Raw genomic sequence first — 24,788 nt, 5'->3', positions numbered from 1 at the left:
GAACCGGTTTACAGATTTCTTGTCATCGAGCTGTGGAAACTGCGATAACAGCTGTTTTCTGCGGATCAGGGCGAACTCTTTTCTTGCTACCAATATGACCCAGAAACAACATCTCTTCATGGAAGAAGTGGCACTTTTCTGCTTTCAGCGTTAAACCTGACAACTTGATTCCGTCAAGAACTGTTCTAAAACCTCTCAGATGGCTTTTAAAGTTTGAAAAGAAGACAACAACGTTTTCTAGGTATACCAAAGAAATTTGCCATTTCAAGCAAGCTAGTATGGCATCCATTACTCGCTGGAATGTCGCCGGTGCGGTGCAGAGGCCGAATGGAATTACTTTAAAATTGAAAAGGCCATCTGGTGTGATGTGAGCGGTCTTCTCGCTGTCTGTTCCATCGACCTCAATTCGCCCGTACTCGTTCTTCAGGTCCATTGAAGAGAAGTGCACAGCGTTACACACCCGATATAATGTGACGTCGATTCGAGGAAGAGGGTAATTTTTTTTCCGTTCTGCTAAGGATGCTTCTTGTTCGAAGTCGGCGACTATTTGGGTCGGGTTTCTCAAAAGGCACACAAAAAGGGATTCTTTGGCGCCCTGCTATAAAAAATTCACTTTCCTTTCCTCAGTCATTTCATGGTCTGCACGGCAAAAGAGACGCTTCCTTCCTTCCACATAATTGAGCACTGAATATTCAGAGAGTTGAATTGGGATGTGAAGGTGGACATGTGCTCTTTCTTTTCGGACGACGTTTGCAAAAGCCATTAAGAATTTCATTTAAATGCCGCCTAAACCTTCAAGCAAGTATCATGGTTTCCGACCCAGATCCGGGCAGAGTCTTCAAGAGCAGACGTTGTACGAGACACAAATTCAAACAGGCAGAGCCAGAATTCCGAGTCCTCATCTGGTCGTCCTTGGAAGCAGGGGGGCTCACGGGGATGGACAAAAGCCAAAAGTGATTTCTGTTCGGCGGGTGCCATATGGTCGGGGGTACGTCACGGTGTCGGGATGAGCACCTCCACCAGAGGTCCTATGGTGTAACGAGTGCCGTTGGCAACAAATGAGGAGATGATCGTCGCAGGTATAAACTCTTTATTGGGCTGAGTTGAATCGGAGAAAGAAGTGATTCGGTGGTGGCGATATTAGCAATGGGGCTCAGCGGTTGCCGATCTCCGAATGCCAGTTTCACTTGTCAGAGCTGAATTTAAAGGCGCCGAAAAAAGATCAAGATAAAGCCACAAACCGTGAATAGCATTACTTGGAACATTGTAGAAACACACGCGAGCGGCTGAATTCTTCGCTATTCATCTGAATGCATCATGCGCAAAACGAAAATGATAAAGCGTCGTCTCGCGACAACGGCCATGGATAAACACAGAATACAGAAATGATCCGAGCGCTAGAATCACAATGATTAGGCCGCATGCCAGCGGCTTTCGAAAAGAACAAATAAAGAAAGCCCACCTAAAAATACGCAGTATAAAATTAACGGTTTAATGCACACATTTGTAAGAGATAAATTATTTCTGCCGAGGATTCAAGTTACCAACGTTTGACGCCCAAGCTGAGCATACTAACCAGCAATAACATTGAGTAAACAAGGACGCTTATCGAGGCTCTTGGTTTAGCGAGCTGCTCAGTTTCACACTTGGCAACTTTATTTAAACTCCTGACATCGTGGTATTCTACCGATTAGTCTCTATGCACGCTGAGTGTGATTGAAAGCTAGCCCATGGCGTCTTAAGTGTCCAGCGCCTTCATTATGTATCGGTGTTTTCCAGGCTCATCTCGGAACATCCGAATTTACCACTGTAGGCTGTTTTGTGGCCGCCCTTGAGACATACAGATGGATCGGAACCCCTATTTTTATTCCCATCGTGCCTTTTAGCTTTAAGTGTGGGTAAATGAGACATCAGCGCCAAGATTCGCTTCTAATTTGTTTTCGTTAGAAATAGCCAAAAAAGCTTTAAATGAAAGATAGCTCGCAGCAAGCAATACGACACATTCATGTGGTAGTTTGAGGATATAGTTGGGTGGCCTCATAAGATTAAGAAATTTCTACAGTGAAGCACAAACTACACCTGCTCATAATTATTAGTATGAACATTATATGATCTGATGCGCATGAGAGCGCTACCCTCTAAACACTATTTAAAGATATAGTTTTCTAAACAAAGAGCGCCCGCCCTGTACTTCCGTACGTGGCTAGATTTCACGCATTATTTGGAACCCCTTGCTTTTTCTGTATTATTTTTAAACTGGACAAGTAGGACTTGCTCAATCTAGAAAGTAGTCGTGGTCTATCGGATTTGGTAGCTTTATCAGATCTTTGCACCCAAGTTCCACTCTGTAGGGTAATGGTTTGTTTCCGGTTTATTCTGCCGCATGAACATGGTATATCCGGCTTATGCTTCGTGGAGAGTAAAGAGCTTAGCTAGTTGGTTTTGCGCAGAAGTATGCGACCTAATTCCAGCGCATAAAAAAGTCAGGGACGAAGGCAATGTTGACACCAGAAACCCAGAACTTCAGCAGATGTTTATTTAATCTATGTGCTTTTTGTGCACACAGAGGGCCGCTAGTGAGCTCTGCGGCTGAAACTGACGCCCCAAAAAGGTGAAAATATTCAGGGCAGCCGAAAAACCAGCATCAAAGCCGCACTTGTCACGTTCAACTTAACGGCGCATATTTTATATTGCCTACCAGGCTTACCCAACACGTTTGCGTATAGATTAACTTTTTCCCCGTAGGCCACTATAGGGCTGCTGTCGCTGTTCTCTTGTATTTAAATATACAACATGCTTCAAAACTTTCTCGGCTCTTTGTGTAATACATCTGAGGCACACGCGGTTTATCGAAAACGCCTTGCATGCTGCTTCATGGTAGCAACGGTGAACGTGGCCAGGTTAATGACCTCCGCCACTTATTGAATGAGTTGCCCTGCAATACTATAGCAAGTAAAGCGACTCAAGTAATCCGTCTCCTTAGTCGGGCATTGACGTCATGAGTAACTTGATGCTGATACAACTTGGAAAGAGTACAGTGAAGGCATTTTTTCTATAACTCCTTGCACGATATTGGAATGGGATGATCTGTAATTAGTAATTAGTTTTTGTCCTTGGCATGTATTGCCACCAAACATGATTTTCAACAGATATGAGCTTACATAATTTAACTGGACGTCACATCCCTGCTTTCATTGGTGAGTATACTTCGTCCAAAACACGTCATAAGGAACAGTTCAAAAATTTTACACAACAACAGATCTCACCTCAGTTCATTCAAGTTCACTACCACAAGGTGGTATATAGATACCGCAAATACTTTTCTACGTTTGCGTTAAAAAGGGACGCTCATGCATGCTTTTCAATCGTAGATACTGATATTTCATTTAAATGTGGCGCTAGGTACGCGTCTATGACTTTCTCGTTTTAGAACAAAATGGCGCTCATAGCCGTATAGACGTAAGATCTTAAGAGGCCTAAAATTTTCGATCAGCGATCATGCAACCATACGTCCGTCTCGGGTGGCAGTAGTCCTTTTGCGCAAGGTTTTGGTCAATTACCCGTTTTGCAAGCATTTCACACCAGAAGAGGCGAGCATCATGCCGAGGGAAATCTTGACCCTTGAAAACAGGTGGATACCCGGAGGCCACGGGAATCGAACTTCGTACCTTCTGAACGTGAGGCGGACACTCTATCACAAGGCCAGGGATTAGTATCTTGTCTTCAGTACGTCGTCTTGTTCTGAAAGGCAATAGACCTCTTCGTGTAAAACTGCTTCCGTGGAACGATAACAGCAGGTTTGGTTATGTTTATGGGATTAAAAGCAGAAAAGAGACAAAGGTGAGGTACAGTGGTTTTCAAAAATACACAGCCCACGGCTTCAGTCCGCGGAGCGGCTGCCGGGCCGCACCGCGGCGCTGCTATCTCTGCCCGGCGCTCGGTACGAGGGTGCCCTATGTGACGACACCTTTCTCCCTCCCTCTCGCGCTGGAAAGTAACAAGCCTTCGGAACTCAATGTGCGGCGTTCGTCCGTTTTGACTTTCCTTCTCTATGGTTTCGCCGCTGGCGCTCGCTACGAAAGAGGGCATGGATTTTTGCATCACAGGTCTCGGCGGGCGTTTGCAAATACTGGTGCCCTGCTACCTTCCTCCAACATATGTTCATCGCCGTATGTGCATCGAGACGCGAAAACGAGTGTCGCGCCTCTCTCGCGTCGCGCTGTTTTCGGACCTATATCGACGGAGCGTTCAGATGCCGCGCTCTGCAGTGGCGAGACCTTGCACTCAGTCCGCTGCTCTTGTGCAGTTTTAGCGAAACTCAGTATGACTTTTTTTAGAAAAGTCTGCTCTCCTCAATAAAAACGCTTGGAGGGAAGAAATACCAAGTTTAATGGGAATAAATTTTCTACAATTGGCCATTTTGTCTAGTATAGTTGCACTTGACAAATCAGAGACCTTAAACGTCTACTGTGAATTATGTCAATGGGAATAAATTTTAACATTATGCTACATTTATTTATATATCACTGGATAGCTTGTCAAGTATAACACTGTACTAATTTTGGGTATTAATGAGTTGTCACTAATATGTAATTTGTGATTAAATATTTCGCTTTACTTTCAAGTCATAAATTGTTGGATAGCTATGCAGAGTATAATTGCGCTGGACTAGCTAATCGTACTTTGCAATTATTCATCGCTAAATTGTTAAATGCAATTAAGTATGAAATATGCTAGACCATGAAGTCATGAATGGTTGGAAAATTTGTATGAAGTATTATTGCAAATAATGACTGGTAGGCGCTAAACTATTATAGCTAATTTGTTAATTGCTATTAAATACATATGTCGCACTATTACCTCATGTTACGTATCATTAAATAGCTTACATCGAGTAATATTGCACACAACTAATAATAGGCGTTAATTAATTAGTGCTAATTTGGGAATTGCGAATAAATATATATGTTACAATAAAACCTCCAAATACATATCATTGGGTAGCTTATGTCGAGTATTATTGCACAGAACAAATAATATGGGTTAATTATTTATCACTAGTTTGTTAATTGCGAATAAATATATAATACACTACAACCTTAGCTTATATATCACTTGATAGCATATGTTGAGTATCACTGCACAGATCTACTAGTAGGTGTAATTATTGCTTATTTGTTATTTGCGATTAAATATCTATGTTAGCTACAACCTGAATTTATATATCATTGGATAGCTTATGTCGAGCATTAATGCTCGGCATAAGCTATCCAATTATTGCATAGAACTAATAATGGGTGTTAATTATAGCTAAATTGGTAATTGCAATTAAACATTGAGTGCCATGCTAAATGTTCAAGTTATATATTTTTTAATTGCTTATGTTGTGTATAATTGTACCACCTATCAAGAAAGATTAGTAAGGATTACAGTATCTTGCTCTGAATTAGGCTAAATCTGGTGTATTGTGGCGAACTGTGTCTAAGGCGATAACAAATGAGCGCTAAATAATTAACCCTTATTATTAGTTCTCTGCAATAATACCCGACATAATCTATCCAGTGATATGTATTTTGAGGTTGTAGTGTAATATATATATATATATATATATATATATATATATATATATTTATTTATTCGCAATTAACAAATTATTGATAAATTATTAACGCTTCCCATTATTTACCTGATATAATACTCTATAAATTTTCCAATCATGCATATTGCATATCTAGTTACAATTAAATAAGGGCGATAAATATTTGAAAAGTACTGTTAGCAAGTCCAGCGCAGTTACTATCCAACAATTTATGGATTGAAGGTGTAGCAAAATATTTATTCGCAATTTACAAATGAGTGACAATTCATTAGTACCAACAGTTATTACAGTGTAATTGTTCTTGACGTAAGCTATCCAGTGATATATCATTAAATGTAGCATAATGTTCAAATTTATTCACACTGAGATAATTCACAGTAGATGTTTAAGATCTCCGATTTGTCCAGAGCAAGTATATAATGGTAGAACACTTATTCCCAATAAACTTTGTATTAGAGTGCAGCTCTTTGGCGTCTGTTCCTGGGTTTCGCGTCGGCGTCGGCGTCGTCATCGGCCTCGTAACCAGCTCCGCCCCCCTTTCATCCCCCCAGTGCCAGCAGCGACCGACTGGTACCGCTGGATGCCGCTGACGCCGCTAGAGAGTCAAGATAACGTGACTGCATAGAACACCGTCGCCGCCATGCAGAAAGAGGAGGGGAGGGTCCCCCCCCCCTGTTCCTGTGTGGCGGATAGGGTGCTCTTCAGTTGCCGACGCGCCGGTTATTTCACGTAGGCCCCGGCACGTCGACGAATACGTGACCACCTTCCCACGGCTAGACCTGGTTCTTGGCGCTGCGGAAGCGAGGGTATCATATTGTTTGCGTCGGCGTCGGCGGCGTTGTCCCTGAAACTAACTCCGCAGCTGGGGTTGACTCACTATCGGCGTCAGCAGAATCAGTCAGTCGCTGCTATCTCTTCCCTCCTCTCTTTATCGCGTTGTCCGCTTGCTGCGCGCGCTTCTGCCCCCATCGATTGCCGCTGGGTGTACACGCCGGCCCCCCTCCCCCCTCTGCCTGCGAGTCCCGGTTGTCAAAGCGCCGGCTCGAACTTAATTCCTTTCTTCGCTCCTCCTCCAATGCAACCCCTGTGCGGTGGCAATCAGAGAGCCGGATCGGTGGCGGCGGATCTGTATATGTGCACCGCCCGAGCCGAAATTGCCGCTGCCGTTCTTTGTTAAAGGAATACATGTGAAAAATAAAAAAAAATTCTGTGATAGCGCATACATGTGTTGCTCGATTTCTTTGCCTCAATCTATCGAAAAGGTGGTTGGTTTGTTGGTTTGTAGGGTTTAACGTCCCAAAGCAACTCAGGCTATGAGAGACGCCGTAGTGGAGGACTCCGGAAATTTCGACCACCTGGGGTTCTTTAACGTGCACTGACATCGCACAGCACACGGGCGCCTTGATTTTCGCCTCCATCGAAAAGCGGCCGCCGAGGCCGGGATTCGATCCCGCGTTCTTGGGAACAGTAGTCGGGCGCCGTAACCACTGCGCCACCCCGGCGGGGCAGTCGAAAAGGTGAAACAGCTTATTTGCTGCGCTCAAATTTCGCATTAGGAAGTAACGTAATCGTCGGTAATTTTTTCTTCTTTCGAACAGTTTCCATTGAGGAGATCAGTTTTATCTAGAAAAGTCATACTGAGTTTCGCCACAACTGCGCAAGAGAGAGAAAGAGAGAAACAACTTTATTTGCTCGAGCTAAATACGACGTCTGCTTAGACGCCGTCGATGGGAGTGGTTCCCTCTTCACGGGACCCATATGCATCCCTGGCCGCCTGGCCCCTGGAGATCAGGACGAGCTGGTCTTCTACGGCGGGGCTGGTTAGCAAGGTCTCCCGTCGCTCGGTAAGGGAGGATTAGGGATGGGGTAGCGGGGTAGTGGGGCAGGTAAGAGGTGGGGGGATTTCCTTGATGAAGTTGCATACTCCAATGACATGTTGGAGCGTGCCTCTCTCAGTCTTGCAGAAATCACATTCCTTCTGGTACCTTTCCGGGTACATTTTGTCTTGAAGGTAAGGGTGCGGGAAGGATCCTGCGTGTATCTGACTGTAGATCGCTTGCTGTTTTCTGGTAAGCGATTTGTGAGGGTCGGGGTAACGTCGCCTCTCCGTCTTGTAATAGTTCCTAATTTCCTTACAACTAGTAATGGACTGTGGCTCACCTTCCTCTGCCCGGTGTTCCATTTCTCGGGCGGACTGGTGGGCAAGCTTGTTGCCCTTCAGCCCACATTGAGCCGGTGTCCATATCAACTCAACTTTCCTTTCAGCAAAGTCTCGTTTACTTTTGAAAATTCTTAGTGCCGCAAGAGACATTCATCCCTTTCTGTAATTGTTATATGCCTTTTCCGAGTCGGTGGCAATTCTTCCCACTTTGGGCTGAGCGAGTGCAAGCGCTATCGCGGCCTCTTCTGCCACCTCTGGAAAAAACGTTTCAATAGAGGCGCAGGTTACGAGCATATTCCGCGTCGTAACTGCCAGCGTGGCTTTCGATGAAAACATGGGTAACGAAGCGTCTGTGAAGACAGAGACACTCTGTTCCTCTTCTATTTTCTTTAATGTATCCGTCAATGCCGCTATGCGAGCCGTTCTGCTGCCATCGTTACGACCCGGCCTCATGTTTTGAGGCAGCGGCTTACTCACAATTTTATGCGCTCACAACCTGGCTAACGGTCCCGTTTCCTTCCGGTCTGCCTCTTGCCAGCCCAACTTGGCTAGAACGCGACATCCCGCCGAAGTTTGACTGAGCCGGACTCTTTGATTAGACAGATGAGCTTCTATTAACTCTTCAACGTCGTTGTGCTTGGCCATGCACAAGAGAAGCGGACTGAGAAGCAAGATCTCGCCACTGCAGAGCGCGGCATCTCAACGCTTCGTGGAAATAGGTGTGCATAACGGCGCAGCGAGAGAGCCACGAAACTCGTTTTTCGCCTCTCGATGCACGTCGCCTATGAGCGTATGATTGGAGCAAGGTAGCAGGGCGCCAGTATTTGCAAACGCGTGCCAATTGTTCACGTGGTGAGAGCCGAGATCGGCGATGCGAACATTCTAAGTGAGTGAGTGATTGAAAAACTTTATTGAGTAGAGACAAGGGAGGGGGATGTGTAGGTGGGGGTCCCTAGTGCAAGACTCCAGCGGCTGCCGCTGCTATCTGCGCCCGTGTCACGACGGCTCATTGGGCCTCTAATCCAGAGCTGGATAGGGCAGCCTCCCACACCTCAATTGTTAGCACTGTATTTGTGTCATCTGGAAGCCCAAATGCAAATATTGCGGGCGAAGACAGACCTGCACCATATGGTGTGAACCTGCCCACACAATCCTCCAGATGACCCAAACATCCTACGAACATCCAATGTCCAGACGCCCTCTTTCGTAGCGAGCGGCAGCGGCGAAACAAACGGACGAACGCCGCACATAGTGTTCAGAAGGCGTGTTACATGACAGCGCGAGAGGGAGGGAAATAGCTATCGTCACATATGGCACCCTCGCGCCGAGCGCCGGATGGATGGATGGATGGAATATAGGAGCGTCCCCTTTGAAACGGGGTGTTAGCAGTAGCTATCATGCTCATTTTTCTCCATATATCCTAATTATTGATTTAGAATGGTTAACTAAACCATCATTCTATTTATTAAATTTTGCTCCTACATTACTAACATTATGTCACTTCTCTGCTTTTAAGCCACCAATCTTCCAGTCATAATTTGCTAGTTTCCACCGCCGGTTTATTCACCCGGCCACTGTTATCTATAAACCCCAGAGCTTCAGGAACAGTGATTGCGCCTGCATCAGTGCCGAGCAAAGATAGCAGCGCCGCGGTGCGGCCTGGCAGCCGCTCCGCGTATCGAAGCCGTGGGCCGTGTATTTTGGAAAACCACTGTACGTTGTAGCGGAGGGCTCTATTAAGTTTTACTACCTGCGACTATGTAATATTAAATTAAATCGCAAAACATAAGGACATAAGGGCGCCCTGATTTTCACCTACGTGAAGAAGCGTTCGCTGCTAACCGGATTTGATCCCTCTTCATTGTGTACAGCAGTGCATCGCGGTTACAGCTGCAGCACAACAAACCGAAAAAGGAACGACAACATAGGCGCAAACTACCAACTGTAATAAAAATCAGAACCCCAACATCCTCCTTCACACCCAGGCACAACTTGCTCCTCTACTCCCAAGTACGCCGCACTCGCACACCTCTTATTTCCGAAGCAGATATGTCTGGTCGACAATGAAATAGTAACTCTCACATTCAAGGTAGAGTCCAATCAACGAATAAAAGACCTACTCGACCACTATTATCGTCCGAACAAAACAAGAACTTCCGCCACTTAGACAAAAACTAAAAACTCACCACACATCTGCAGCTGCCAGTAATGAAAGTCAGTTTCACTCACAATACATCTAAAGTTTGCGTGGTTTCTAACGAGGCTCGAGCTCTGCTCCCAGAGACAAACGCCACACCGCTAGCTCGGGCCATAGCCTTGACCGTGAAGAAGAACACACCGAGACACAGCCAGCGGGCAAAGCTGTTTATTGCGAGCGCGCAGTGTTCTTCATCGGTCTCGTATCAGCATCCGCACGCTCCGGCGTCGCGGCCTCGTCGTCGTACTGCAGGTATGTCTGTCGAATATGAGACGAGAGAGTGAAGGAGAGGCCGACCGACGCGCTACACCAGTTCTCGCTAAAACCACATAATCAACTAAAAGTAGCGCCATCTCCTCTCTCCTGCTCCGGCGCCGCCGCTCTTTCTCTCGCGTTTCGACCGTGGCTTCACCTATGCGATGCACGGCTAGCGCGTGCTCTCCTGAGCAGGCGCCGGTCGTGGCCGCCTGCCATGCGCCGTGCGCCGTGAGACGCCCATAAACACTAAAGACACCCAAAGATGCTATGAAATCTAATAAGCCACATTTGGTGACACTTTCGCCGCATATCCGGCAGCAAGAAATGGAATAATTGCTGAGATATTGCAATAAGAAGTTGAGGCTTTTCCTTGTTCCCACCGGTCGAATTCACACTGTTCCCTCCGACTACGTAGTCGGAGTAGAGTGACGCACACTATGACGTAAGCGGAGACCGTGATTGCTAGCAAGTCGGCGCGGCCCGCGGCGTCGAGCCTTTTTCAGGGGCCAACATGGCAACAGCATACTCGCAATGACGGCCTCAGCCGAAATAAATAAAACGATGAAGAGAGTAATTTACCGAGCGATGGGCCCATAAAGGAAGAGAAAAAACACAGAGCGCTTGTAATGCACAATATTTTACATGTTTCTCAAGCTTTTGCGCTCCTTGCACTGCGTATAAATAAACCGAGCCCTCGGCCATCGCAACGCTACCCGAAATGTTTACATACAAATAAGATTTAGTTACCAGCAAAATAGTGTCCTCGCTGCTGCGCTTGCCAGTTCTGAAGCTTCATCGCCTTTTTTCCTTCCCCTTACGAAAATCCCATATCTGCTCCAGATATGGAGCATATGCTGCCAGATACAAATATATAAGGCAGCAAATAAGGCCTTACCTGGGCCAGATAAGCTCATATATGCGCAAAATGTTGCCCTTATATGGCTCAGATTTGGCCATATCATGCAACATATAATCCATATCTGAACGGTTGACGGGACCTTATATGGGTTGATCAGGAGCATATATCGTATCCTCGCGGCCTTATGTGGTGTTATAAAGTGCGTATATGGCATCGTCATGACCTTATATAGACAGACCAGGGCCATGTACCTGGCATCAACAGGACTTTATATAACCTCATCGGGGCCTTAAGTATGTACGCGCCATAGTGATTGTATATTAGTAATATATGGCATTCGTCTACCTTCTGCAAATATTCAATATTGGTTCATTCATTCTAAAACAGTGCAAAAGAACAGGGACGAGAGAACGAAACGTACAACACGAGCGGTTGCTACGTTTCGTACTCTCGTCCCTGTTCTTTTGCGCTGTTTTAGAATGCATACATACCAACTCGCCCAGGCTTCTGTTTTGGCAGATTTCAATATTGGCATCATGTGGTCGAGCTTCAATTTTTTTACACTCAGCATGGCCTGCATGCTTAGTGTTAATTGTATCCAATTTAGAAAATAGCTACGACTCCTAATATTTCAAATATTCCGCAGATTTCGCTGCACTATAATTATTTTACCATGTGTTCCTTAATCCAGGAGGGCACTGGGTTATGGCTACACGCTCCACTTTCCGTCTACTAACTCGCATTTTTATTTAAAATGCGGCGGCAGTCCGGTGAACAAACGCATGGTCCGTTAAGTTGAGCAATTCAAAATATCAAGAAAATGATGGCAGTTCAGTATACGGCCCCCTCCGAGCTGTCTAGACGGGGACTCACCCTCAGAGACAGCTGGCGGTTGCTACGTGGAGGGCCGCACTGGCTAAACAGTGACTCCTCCTCTCCCGCGTTCCCCTCTTTCCTCTCAAACAGCGGCGGCGCCTCTGTCGCGGGTTCGCATTTCATCTATCCTCCTCGCTGCCACGCTCTATACCGCGTAGGCCACGAGTTCTCCATTTTGTGTGTGCTTGCTTCTTTCCCCTCCCCCTTTCAACACCGTGCGCCTAAGCACTTGTCTCGTTCCTTTCGCGGTGGCAGACATCGGAGTTAGGTGCGGCTGGCGGGCTTGCTGCATGTTGTATATGCTGGTGTGTGTGTGCCAGCGCCTGCTTGCTATTAGCTGTGTGCATGTAACAAAAATGCGACAGCAAACCTACAAGAGCTTCAGTCTGACTGCCGGCACAGAGGAAATTACTGTGTCCCACTGCGGGTAGAAGCTGCCCCCAGCCTTGGCAGCGAACCTGATGGTCGATTGAGCTTTTCGAGGCTTCTGCCCTTAGTGGCGCGGCAAAATCTTCACCATTGCATCGGGTCGCACCCTCATCGTGCCGCCTCATCTTCACGCCCGATCACCAAACCGTGAGCGTGAGACTTCTTGTCGGGAACTAGCACTTGCCAGCCTCAGGATATTGTCCACTTTATTATTTTGATGGAAAAATTTTCCAATCAGTAAATTGGATGGTAATTGCCAGTATGATATTTTTCCATACATTTCGTTGCTAATTTGTCTTTCGCTTCAGCAATTTTGACAAATTTCAGTCGGTGGATAGGGTCCTTCGTTGTTTATTATTATTATTATTTGCACTACCTAAGTAGCTTCATGCTTGATTTGGTTTAGGGGCAGAGCTGTCGCTTTCATGACAAATGCCATCAGACATGCTTTTTTTGTTTTCTCTCCTAGTTTGAAAATAAACCACGAGTTAGGTGATTCGCTCATTTTGCACTGCAGTCTCTGCTTAGGTAACACCAGTACTTCCTGACAGCCTATATGTAGTTTGCTAAAGTTTAGGTATTATCAGCAGTTCCAGCACTGTGTGTTTTATCGCCCTACGGTTTAGCGCTACCTTTTCCGGGTGTCGACAAACCTTTAAATTTCATTTTAATAGTCTAGTTCGATAAATAGCCGTTTATTTTATTTAGCTTCGCAAGTAAACCAGCTCAAACTAAAAGCATTTACTGGCTAAAGCTCTGTGTGTAAAAGAGCAGAATAAAAATGTAATATCTAATTTAATAGGTTAATGTATTTCGCTTTAGCTTCTCGTGTAGATATTATTATGTTCAGATATCTCATTAGGTTGTTATAGTATCGCGCGTAAAGGAGTAGAATCTCAATATTTACTAACGGATGAACATGTCTTTGACCCTCGGTATACACACGTAATTCAGGCCCGTCTTTGAGCAATTCCATATGGGCAGGGAAAAAAGAAAACCTGTGGTTTCAAAGCTACTTTCCTGTAAGCTAGGTTTGAAATAAAAGGGGAAATTCAGGTTTCCCTTGGCAAACTTGATTGATCATGCGTTTAGCTGGAATACTGAAATTGTCTTGCGTGTGTTGTAAAAAAGTGTTATGTTGATATGCAGATATATAGATCTATAGTTCAAAACCTACATGCCATGCGGGCTAGATCTTTAGATCAGGAATAGGGTTGATAAGGCATATCTGACCAGATGTGCCTTATCTGGTACTTGAAATCAGGAATTGGGCAGATCAGGCGTATACAAAAAGATATGCCTTATCTGGTACTCTAAATCAGGAATTGGGCAGATATGCCTTATCTGGCCTAGATCTGTCTTACTATACCATATCTGCCCAACTCCTGATATACCTGATCTGGATTTTTTTATAAGTCCAGATATGGCATTTCCGTAAGGGTCAAGCTTTGTGCTACAGCTCCGTGTTCAGCGAAAATTACGTCCACGGTAGCAGAGCATGACTGAAGAGCCGGCGCCACTAAATTTGCTAGCGCTGTGATATTACACATGTTAAGATGGATCCAGTGCACAATATAATGCGCATAGGCATCCAGAACGTTAAATGCAAGTCGTGAGAGCAGGCAGCATGCTGCAAAGATCAAGAAGTTGTAACTTTTAGACCGGCAACAGAAACATGTTCCATTGTGAATGCGGCCATGATGTAAAGTGCAGAATTATTTCAGAAGTTCCTGTGACGCGGCGTAGCCGACCTGTTTAATATGCAGGAAGCCAGAAACGATAGACTATGTTTTTTTACACTGTTGGGAAGGAGTATATTTTTGGGACGTATTGCAAAGAACGTTAATGAAAGATTTTCCTCTAGACCCGCATGGCATTCGGTACTTATGTGTCTAAAATGAGGATGGTGTAATACTTGATTTAATTATGCTCATGGGCATCCACTGTATATGGCCGTCAAGAATGGCGGGTTACCATTGCGATAAAGATGCACGGCCTGCCAGAATTTATTTTCGGGAAAGCGTGAACAGGTATTTGGCAATCCAGAAAGCTACAGCAGAACCTCACGAGTAGATCTCAAGGCTGGAGCCTTTGTTGCGTATGCGTGAATTTTAGCGTGTCATATGTAAATAGCGTCTGTAAATAACATTTGGGCGATTTTTGTATATTTGGTTCTCGTGTCAAGACCAGGCAATAAAGAAAAAAAACGCGGCGTAGCCGACTGGCTAGCGCCAAACGTTACGAAGCAAGCAGTGGCGAGTTCGAATCCAATTGCTACATTTTTTCTACAAATCGATCTTTTTTACCTTTTGTAATGCATTTGTGGTGCTTCGTTGTTTTTAGTTTTACTTTTTACCCGAGGCCCTTTTTTTTCGCCGGGCGACCAGCGCAATATATCGACGCTCTCCTTGGTATGAGCGGCGAGCGGCAAGTATAGCCCTTTTGTTTACAATGCCTGCAAATAGCACGTTGAAGGTCTTGTTGTCGCAGTATGTTGGTCAGATGTGCCATGATTTAGCAAACAATTGAATAATAATGCGTTTTTCATTCGGTATTTAGTATATGTGTGCTTTTCGTGGCGTATGTAGCTGCAGTCGAGCGGTCTGGTCAGGGTTAATGGGAACTCGCAGTCGAAGCGGCGTCGGCGGCGATATGTTGGCGCAGAAGTGTGAACGAAGGAGCGCGTCGGCGGGAGTGGATTTCGCTCGCTCGCGCCTCCGAATGCTCAAATGTGAACAATCCAGGCGCATCTGCTGCTCCAAGCTCGTAATTCAGGCGCTGCAGGCCCAAACTTGAAACTATCCGAGTGCGCACGAATGCCTGAGCCGAAACATAACCGAAACTGAAGTGGGCGCCTGTGGGGCCTCCAAGTATATTTTTGTATTTTCCTTATAACGTTTACGTTGTCTTTTCGCCGTCGTTTACTTATGAGAAAAACATGTTATCATATTCGAGACAAAACCTACTACTGCATTCAAACGGGCAACGTAATTCGCATTTGTCAGCCTCCGGGATCCGCTGCTCGTCACGTGATTTGTAGTCGCGTGTTTAGGCTGTGGCGGCGATACCTGTATTTCTGTTCTTCCTCTTTACTACCTTATAACAGGTCTGTTTTCAGTAAGAGTGGATTTTTTGTAAATATGAATTGGCATTCTATCGACGCAAGCCCACTTCAGTTTTCTCTTTAGTGTCCCTTTAAAAGCGCTAGCGCCGGGTCTCACCAGAGTATTTCAGCTTGAATTCTGTCGCAATGTTTTCAGGTAAAATAGTACTCGTAGCGGAAACATCAATACAGAACGCTGACATGAATTCTCGCCAAAATAGTTTTAGCTGTCAGTGTCTTTGACCACACATACGCAATTTCGGCGTTGGTTCAACTCGTCTTCACCTCCGTGCGTCAGAAGTTCGTCACCCGTTGGCCAAACTGAGCGACATGCTTTGAAAAAAATTGTAACTAGGCGGCAGACGGAAAGAATTTAGCACCAGTCGTTTATGATTTTTTTTGTAGATTTCGTTGGCTTGTGGGCTGCTGGTAAACTTGAGAAGCGTGGCATCAGTTGTCCTAACTGTGTTTTTAACTTCAGCTTCAAATCCTGCAGCGCTTGCATGCGTGGCGTGCGAAATCAAGTACTAGCAGGCCAAACGAAAGTAAAGCACAAAATATGCGGCTTTATCCGATCGCCTAAGAGCCGTCACTGTTTCGTTAAATGCTCCGACACACAAAACATGCAGTTAGCTTAGATTCACGATCAGAACAGCGCCTCAGAAATCATGGCTCAGTAGCTAAAAACCAAGAACCTTATTCTATACGTAGATGTATAAAGCAAAATGTGTAAAAATGAGATGACGCGCGGGCATGTGGTACTTGGCAGGACAAAAAAATGAGCAAATCCGTACAGAGTATGTGGCGACAAATTAGTTTAGAGATGAGTACTTGCGCACCTAGCGTGCAGAGCCGTCACAGTAACGTTGAGTTAGAGTCCGCCCGGCCAATTAGATGCCACGAAACCTTCCTCTGCGCTGCATCTCGATGAGCAGGCGGCGTCAAAAACTACCTTTTGTTATCATACGCAAGTGTGCTGCACCAGAAAGCGAAACAACACGGTATTTCGAACGAAGCCACTTAAAAAAAACGGCGTGAAAGAGGCGCGAGCCGCTGCAAAACAAAGGACGATACACGCCGCGCGCGCGTAGTTTTGCACCGATGGAAAGGAGGCAGCCAACACAACAAGCAAGAGAAAAGCGCACGAGAACACGTGACGGCGCGCGGCCAATGGTTGAGTCGAACACCGAAGGTGAGCGCCAAAGAGGTGGCAGGCGGAAATTTGGATATGTTGGCGCTACTTTTAATTTATTGAAGCATTTTAGTTCTCGCACCCCCACGCTTTCCGCATCAGCTCCGGGGGAAGAAGGCCGGGAGGGGAGCGATGAGAGCTCACCGTCAAAAAAGGAGTGTTAACCGCGCCGTGTGGGCGAGGAGAAAGTTGCATCCCCACACCTTCCATCACTTAACCATGACCTCCACCTGGGCGACGTTTTCTCCTTCGGAGCCGCACGGCTGGTCTCAGCAGGTGTCCATCGCAGGTCGGGAGCCGGGTTCGTAGCCTCTGCCTCTGGGGCGCGGCCAAGGCGAGGGCTCGATGTTCGGAGGCTGGAATTGTGGTGTGCCGCTCGATAAGGCAACATCGAAGCATTGAGGATTGTCAACGAAGGCCGCAGGCAGGGCTCGTTTTTCTTCTGTCATCTCCAGCCAGGGTTGAACCGACGTGCTCGAATCTGGGAAATCTCATACAGCGGTGGCAGAGTGCACTGGTATCTCCTCGCCCTCCTATTCGTGAGGTAATCGCTGGAGCTCGAATACGAGCTGCTCCAATAAACGTTTGTAAGCGGGCGCAGCCAAGGGGCGTGCCTTCTAATCATCGTCTTGGCCGCTGTCGCCGCCTGTACGCAAACGGTTTGGCTTGTACCTGCGCCCGGAGTGCCGGAGTCGTGAATAAGGGCAGTCGGCAACGTTCTCAGCACAGACTTCGCGTAAAGGAACGTAGAGGGCGTAAAGATTTTGTCTATCGACATGTGCCGGATAACTTCAGGCGGGACATCTCGTGCCCTTGCGGTTGACATTGAGCGACTTGGCTTACCTTCCGCACTGTAACATCGCGGAAAGGACAGCCTTCAGTTCAATATCCGCTCGCGCGCGCAGGGATTTGCAGCCCTCATCTGAGGGGTCATTGCCTAGCATGTACTGCAGAACAAGCTTAACAATAGCCCAGCCGGACGTCTCCAACGCACACGTAGCAATACCAGCTACAGCAGAGTACTCGAACGTCACACACACCACACGTGGCTTCACAATGCAAAAAGGCTTGAATTGTCAAGGGGTTCTCTCTTGAATAAAACTTGCGACAATTGTATGTCAAAAATGAGCCTTCCTGCTAACCCGTGACATCTCTTAACTGGTGAACGCAAAGTCAGGGGGGGGGGGGGCTCCCCACTTACGAGATGCATGTACTCTTGAGGCTTCCGCAACTGGGCGCTCCGCGGTTATTTCTCTAAACCGCTTATTTGGTGTACGGACGCTCCATGAGATATCACACTAGCGACCATAATTTACACTCCCTTTTCGAACGGCATCTGGCTGCCCGTGAACTCAACAGCAGAATGCGAGTGACGTCGCCGCATTTTCATACCACACCACTAGTCAAGTGTGCTTTCGACTCTCCCGAGCAGCTGAAATTTGAACCTGTGCTCGGCACCCTTCAGCGGCGCTTTTGTCCGCATTCTCCGAATACACGCTGCGTGCTTTTGAGTCAGCGGAAAAAAGGGACTTATCGCATCTGCGGGTGTGGGTGGGCAAGTGGGCACTTTACCGTGAGATGGACTAACGGGCTGTCTTTCCAAAATGGTTATAAATTATAACGTAGGCCACTGAAAGTACCTTGACGAGTGCCTCAGGATCTCCTTGAAAATAACTTGTCGGACCACAGCTGTGGTTTCATACGAGGCGAACAATAGTGGCGGTCGGAAGCCTCTACAAAGAGGCTAGGCTTCGCATAAGGGCCAGAATCTCCCAAATGACTTATCGGGCTACTTACTGCATGGCATTTTACCATTCTTCGAGAGCGAGCCTCCTTAAACTGGACTGTCAGTCGCCATTTTATTAGATTTCTAACAGAGCTCCGGCTTTTCTCTCTGAGCGAAACGCCTTATCGCAGCCTCGGGCCACATCCGTGGCCCGGGCTAGCGAACGCTACACGTAGGCACATCCTGCTAGCCGCTGCTTTTTATTGGGAGCGTCCCAAAACACTTTTCGGCCTCTCAGCAACATCCGCACGCTCCGGCGTCGTGACTTCATCTCTCCGCTGCAGAGATGTCTGTAGAAGATGAGTGACCGCCCGGTGCGCTACGACAGTCCCTCTCAATTCCACCGTTTATGCAGCTGCTCCGCGGGAAGATGGCCCAGAAGGGGAAGATGAGACCTTACCGTCGAAAACAGAAAGAGGGTGTTCGTCGCGTCGTGCGGGCAAGAAGAACGTTGAACCCCCCCCCCCCCCTTATAACCGAGTCCGCTTTGTGAGTTTAACAGGTAAAAAACACATTAAGCTAACTATTCTTGCAATCGCTGATGACCTTGGCCAATCTGGTCAGCTGCAACTCATTACATAGCGCGATGAATTTTGCTCTACTAACCTTCTTCTTCACAAGCACACAAGTAATTGCCTAGGTCGCCTTCTCTTTGTATAGGCCAGCCGGAATGACCACGAAGCCCCCTTCTTTGTCCGTTCGAAGAAGACGAAGGTTATTCCTCTAAAAATGGCGACTTGTAGAATATGTTCTATCGGTATCAGGTCCATCTTCCGAGAACTTTTCAATAAACCATCAAGCCCTACCAATACTCCTCTTATGCAATAGACATTCCTTGCAAAAAACTCATAAGCAGCCTTCAAGGAATAAAATTTCATTTCTGCGTGAGACCAAAAAGGCATCATTTGAACATGTGCTGCCTTCCTTTGTATGAAACACGGCTATTACAGACATTCTTATCCCCACACTAACCTAAGATCCTGACCACAAAGCAATGGCTCACATTTTCATTTTTGACAATGACGTGGTAAATTTAACCCTTTTCTCTTATCTGAACACTCTCTTTTTTTGTCACTAATAAATCGCGTGGTCTCCCCTAAATTTGCGTTTCCACATTTAAGTGGAATGTCAGACACCGCTCCCACCACACAGCCTACAAAACGCTTGCTATGCCTCGTATCACACTGTGCTATCTTATTATTCCTTACACGTGCCCACAAACTCCACAGTGCCTTCGGCGTAGAAAACATTGCCGATACATCATACCTGCCCGCCCCCTTCCTCATGCAATGCACCACTCTCTTTAGTAAAAGACTACTTGTGGGCGCTTATTTACGAACCTTACTACAACCCTTTCTTGCTATTCATTTTTGAAGGAAAATCTCTGCCACTCTAAAAATAGGCGTACCCGGGAATCCAGCTACCGGCAGCATATGTATTTGATAAATAAAACTGGCCTCACCCACTCGCCTTAGCAGCGTTGACTCCAGGCAAAGAGATGCAGTCTCTTTTAACAGTTTTTGAAACAGCTAACCCACACGGAAGAAGTTGGTTATTAGCTTGGGGACAATATTTCCAACGAAATTTCTCATAGATATTTTGGTATTTCTTTCTAAGAATTTCAGTCCGTCACGCTACTGATATTTCATGCGCAAAAGCTAACTCTCACTTATTTCCTGAAAAAAGAAAGGACACATCCCTCAGAATATGGCATTGCAGAGTCATTGTCCTTGAACACTAGGAAGTCATCTACATTGGTCGATTATTTAGAATTTCCCAAGGTGGACTATATTTGTAATGAGGGAGTAATTACTCAATATCCTCCTCCTAAGCGCAGCCATAAGGCTACAAAGGAAAGCTAGACAGCCTTCTCTGAAACTTCGTACTTAGTGGAGAAGGAAGAAGTAGAGGTTCCCGAACGTCTCAATCTAGCGATCTTCCCCTTTTCTGGACTTTTAATCTCTGTAAAATACTTGTAATCTTGTTAAACTTCGGGACGGCGGTGGCATACCCCTTGCGCCCACCCGCCGCTGTCGAGCAGGCTGCAACATACTCGACGCGTCGCCTCTACATCGGGGGTGTCGAGCTTCCAGATTCGGCGGATAAATCCACAGTGATTGAGATATACTCCGACAGCAGCTACACGCTTAAGTTTTTGTCGCATTGTCTGAAACGGAAGCTGAGTAGAACATCACCAACGAGTGAGCTATGAAAGCAGAATGCTGACAAGCAAAGGATCGTCTCCATGGCCTTCGTACCAACAACGGCGAAAGCTAATATTTATGTTATAAACAGGCAGTACCTGACCCAGGCTTTCGATTAGCTGGTTCCCGGCGAAGTAAGAGGTCATAAATAATATCAGGAAGAATTTCCTACCATGGATATCAAATCGTAGGCTACAGTGGACAAGCTGTAAGGAATTGGTGCGCCAGGCAACATGCCGGTTCGTTCCTTTCATGCACATGGGAAAAAGACTACCGCAAGTGTAATGACAGATGTTGACCCTGAGATAAGTGAAAACGACCTCTGCACGCTAGTCAAATCTACTGCGCGCATTGTGGATGTTTATCATTTCGGCTGCTCGAAGTATGTTAAATCAGTATTTAAACTGAATCCTTCCCATTCGAAATGAAAGTGGGCTATGTGAGACATCAATTTCGAATGTATGTTCCAAGGCCTGTTTAGTGCCACAAATACAATAAGATCGGTCAAGCGAGCCCCATCTGTCTAACGGGATATCCTGCTGTCAATGCGGCGGTACGCACACTCATTACATATGACAGTACCGCTTTCCTTTGATTGTGATCTGTGAGCCCTACATGCTGTCTGCTTTTCGCCTTTCTGAATATGCCCTGCGGTGGTCCCGAGAAGTAGACGAAACAAGCAGTGTTGGTGTGTGTACGCCAAAACATTGCGCACGTCCGCCATTCTCTACAGCCCCACAACACGAATCAGTACATTTATTTGGCAATAGCCCTGAAAGGAGGAGATTATTTGTGTAATTGGCGCTTGTATGCCATCGAGAGATGGCTTTGACCAGTCATATCTATTTTTAACAATCCAGTGTTGCGCAGCTCCTTATATTATTGCGGGGGACTTTATTGCTCAGCACCCTCAGTAGGGTAGTGCTATAATGAGCAATCAAGGAAGAGACCTGGCAGACTTTATGCATACGCAAGATCTCGTCCATATAAACGACAGCTCACCGACGTTCCTATACGGGAAACAACCTAAAGCAGCATATCGCTGCTGTGGGTTGACACGACTGTAGATGAGCTAAAACTCATGAATAAAACATTATGAATATAAACTCCAGCAATAGTTCGACAAAACTACCATACCATACACAATTATACATCTCTCAATGATTTAGATAACTCGATATGCGGCACCGAACGGAGCGAATCCTCTGCAGTGTTAATGTTGACAATTCACCGTGGAGCCAAAAAAGAACGCAGCAGTACAGATGGCAATGGTGAGGCAAGCTGCACGGCTGGTGCCTAATGCACGTAGAGAAAAATGCGTATTGGAAGGTGTTGATGGACTGTTGCGCCGCAGTGTATATAAAAGGAACCTCGCTTAGAAGGCTTGCTGATGTCTAAGGGAAGATCTCTGAACGCGTTACTGGCAGACAAAGAGAGTGGCTTTATTGTTATGTCAAGCCAAGCATTTCAATTACCAGCTACTGATATACTCATTCGGTCTTTGATAGGTACGAGAAAGTGTCGTTTCGCAAAGTTAATAGTCATCTTGTAAAGATGTGCTAACGCTTAAACTTGGACTAGCTTACTCGGAGCATCGATGGTGACAAGCTCTACCAAGATATAATTTTTGCGCAGACTCACAAGCCTGACTGCCCAGTCTGTTTTATTGGTTTGGATAACGGGACATAGCAGAACCATCTAAAAACGTATCTACATGCAGGCTTACCTGAAAGTGCTCGATATGGATGAACCTTCTCAAGTGAAATGTTCCGAGCAAGTTATTGATTACCTTAATCACAGGCACAGACGCTGCTTTACTTCCGTATCTGTGAATATAAAAACATTGTATTGTTCTATTCCTCATAACGACCTGTTAAGCAATTCAAAAGACTTTATCGAGGCCCATGGTTCCGTTCGATTTCAAACTGCATCAGGCATGACGGTTAGTAGCTACGTGGAGCTGCTTGACACTTACTTGAGCACCGCCTTTGCTAATTTTAAATACTACAATGTTTCTCAACAAAACGTAACTTGCAAGGATTCTTGTGTCATGCCCATTCTGAGCGATATAGTATCTGTTCCCCGTTACACAGTATACAGCGTCTTGCCCAATTACTTGTGTGCTATAGAATCATTCTCTCAAATAAAGTGCTCATTCTTTGAAACTCAAATTTCGCACAGAGATGGCCTTTGGTATCTAGCATTTTGATACCAAATTCGTTTCGAGCATGTTCCTGATTCGATCAGAAGTCGGATGTTTCTGTTGTATGCACCGGAGGCGAAGCGAGCCGCGGCACATAATAACACGAAGGCCTCAGCTCACTCGAAGGTGTAAAACGAGCTATTTTTAAGTCGTTCTTCTTAACCGCTCTTGAGAATTTATGTAGATAACATAAATAAGCCTTTCAGTGGCAAATGCATTGTCTACAGTCAGCCGGATATCCAGTGAAATTTCTAATGCAAATGCAGAGACTTACTGAAGCAATCGGAAAAGAGGTCCACGGAGCAATTAACCTCGGAGAAAGGTAGCTGCGATACCATACTTACATGCAAATTGAAAAAGAGAGGAAACGAAGCGGTGGTGTATATCTTTTTCGCGGCTCAAGAGAACTTGCATTATTCGTGCACATGTTAAGATGTGAATTTTGACATTAAACGTGAGCCTGAATGCCTGATGAGTCACCATCCGCTTCTCGTCGTTGCGAAATGAAGTAATTTATTCAATTCCCCGATCGTATATCAAAATCTACATATGCTAAACAGGGAGGTACCTCACCACTGCATTTGTTGAACATGAATAAAATCAATGGAACCTAAACCCGTAGAACTTGCCTTGCATAGTAGCCAGTGCAAAGGCTGCACTCCTGCCTTTGAAAAAAAAGCGCTATTCTTCGCAAGTGTCGGGGCAACAACACAAGGGTGGTAGTAGAGGCTCTGGCAATCTAAAAATGCCCAGATAAATGCGCCTGCAACCCGTCTGTGCGCCTTAGCGAAAACGGAATGTAATTTCTCAATACCAATGATAAGATGAAAGATTGAAGGAATGGTAGATTATGCCGATAATAAGGCTACAGATGCGAGAAGTGATATGTTTGTTCTTCGTTTTTGTTGTTTTGACCTAGCATCCATATGATCTAGTTCAGGGCAATAAATACATCAGTGCTTGAGGATGTGTTCTTATAGTATCGTCTAAGTTGCCACTGCGCTACAATCTTCAGTATGCAAAACCAACTAAACAGAAACTATAATTTATGCTACATGCAGTACAAAACTGTGGACTGCGTTCCAAGCAGTGTACAAATAGCGCGGAGTAATTTATTCCTTAGTATGATGGCTGTTCATCACAACCGCCTCTTGCAGCCATGGTGAAGCAAATTTCTGGCACGGCAGCTTGGTTATCAACGTGGTGCTATTTAGTAGTGCACAAAACGCTCCATGCGGACAAGGCTTTACGCTCTACTATTGTGCGGAGACAAACGAGGAGGGGGTGTAGAGGCAACTGTCGGGCAGCAAGATACTTTTGATTTCGTTGTCAAGAGCACCGATTGTTGACAGCACTATGCGTTCGGAAATCTCTGCAGCCACATAATCGCTCTTTGCAGGAGCGATCATGTGTGAGCGTACGTTTTCTGCAGTGAGATCCCAGTACCGAGGCGCCTGCCGCTTGTCTTTTACGAACTTAAGTGAAGAGGTTTACCCGGTAAACGAAATTTTCTAGATGACATCTAAATCCAAAGTTAAGATGTTGAGCAATTTAGAGTGAGTGGGCAATTTTAAGTGTTCTATTGGAGAGCCTTAATTTCCTGTAGAGGCGGGAATGTTTGAGAAAAAGTTAATTTTGTGTGGTCTGCAATATATTCGCTTAAATACTGCTCCATTTAACAAGCCTAAATTATGTTTACTATAAACCAAAGTGACCCGAGAAAGCTTATAAATAATTTCGGCTAAACCTTCATTGAAATTAGTATAAGAACTCCAAACGCGCCATTTTTTCAACTTTCAGTGCCAAGTGAAATAGGAAAAATCAAATATTCTTCACTCCATGAAATTACATTAGAGAAATTTAGCTTACCGTGATCCGCGATCCGCCACCGTGACCCGCTACCGTGCGTGGGCGGTGTGCA

General features: G+C 45.7%; 2 long non-coding RNA genes across 2 annotated transcripts in view; one reads left to right on the top strand and one right to left on the bottom strand.

The window, feature by feature from the left end:
* The window catches only part of LOC146170864 (uncharacterized), a 79,178-nt gene that overhangs the window by 16,115 nt on the left and 38,275 nt on the right, over positions 1–24,788 (top strand). The gene's annotated exons all lie outside the window — the stretch shown is intronic.
* LOC146170865 (uncharacterized) lies at positions 2,254–23,214 on the bottom strand. Its single transcript, XR_014703085.1, has 3 exons — positions 23,142–23,214; positions 22,391–22,490; positions 2,254–3,741 (listed from the first exon to the last, which is right to left on the bottom strand). It is a non-coding gene; the product is annotated as an uncharacterized LOC146170865 (long non-coding RNA).

The sequence above is a fragment of the Amblyomma maculatum genome, unplaced genomic scaffold (genome assembly GCF_055883805.1).
Source record: "Amblyomma maculatum isolate TAMU_Amacu unplaced genomic scaffold, ASM5588380v1 scaffold_30, whole genome shotgun sequence".
In the NCBI taxonomy this organism is placed as follows: domain Eukaryota; kingdom Metazoa; phylum Arthropoda; class Arachnida; order Ixodida; family Ixodidae; genus Amblyomma; species Amblyomma maculatum.
Note: the sequence above shows the minus strand (reverse complement) of the source record. Positions and strands in the feature narration are given on the sequence as shown.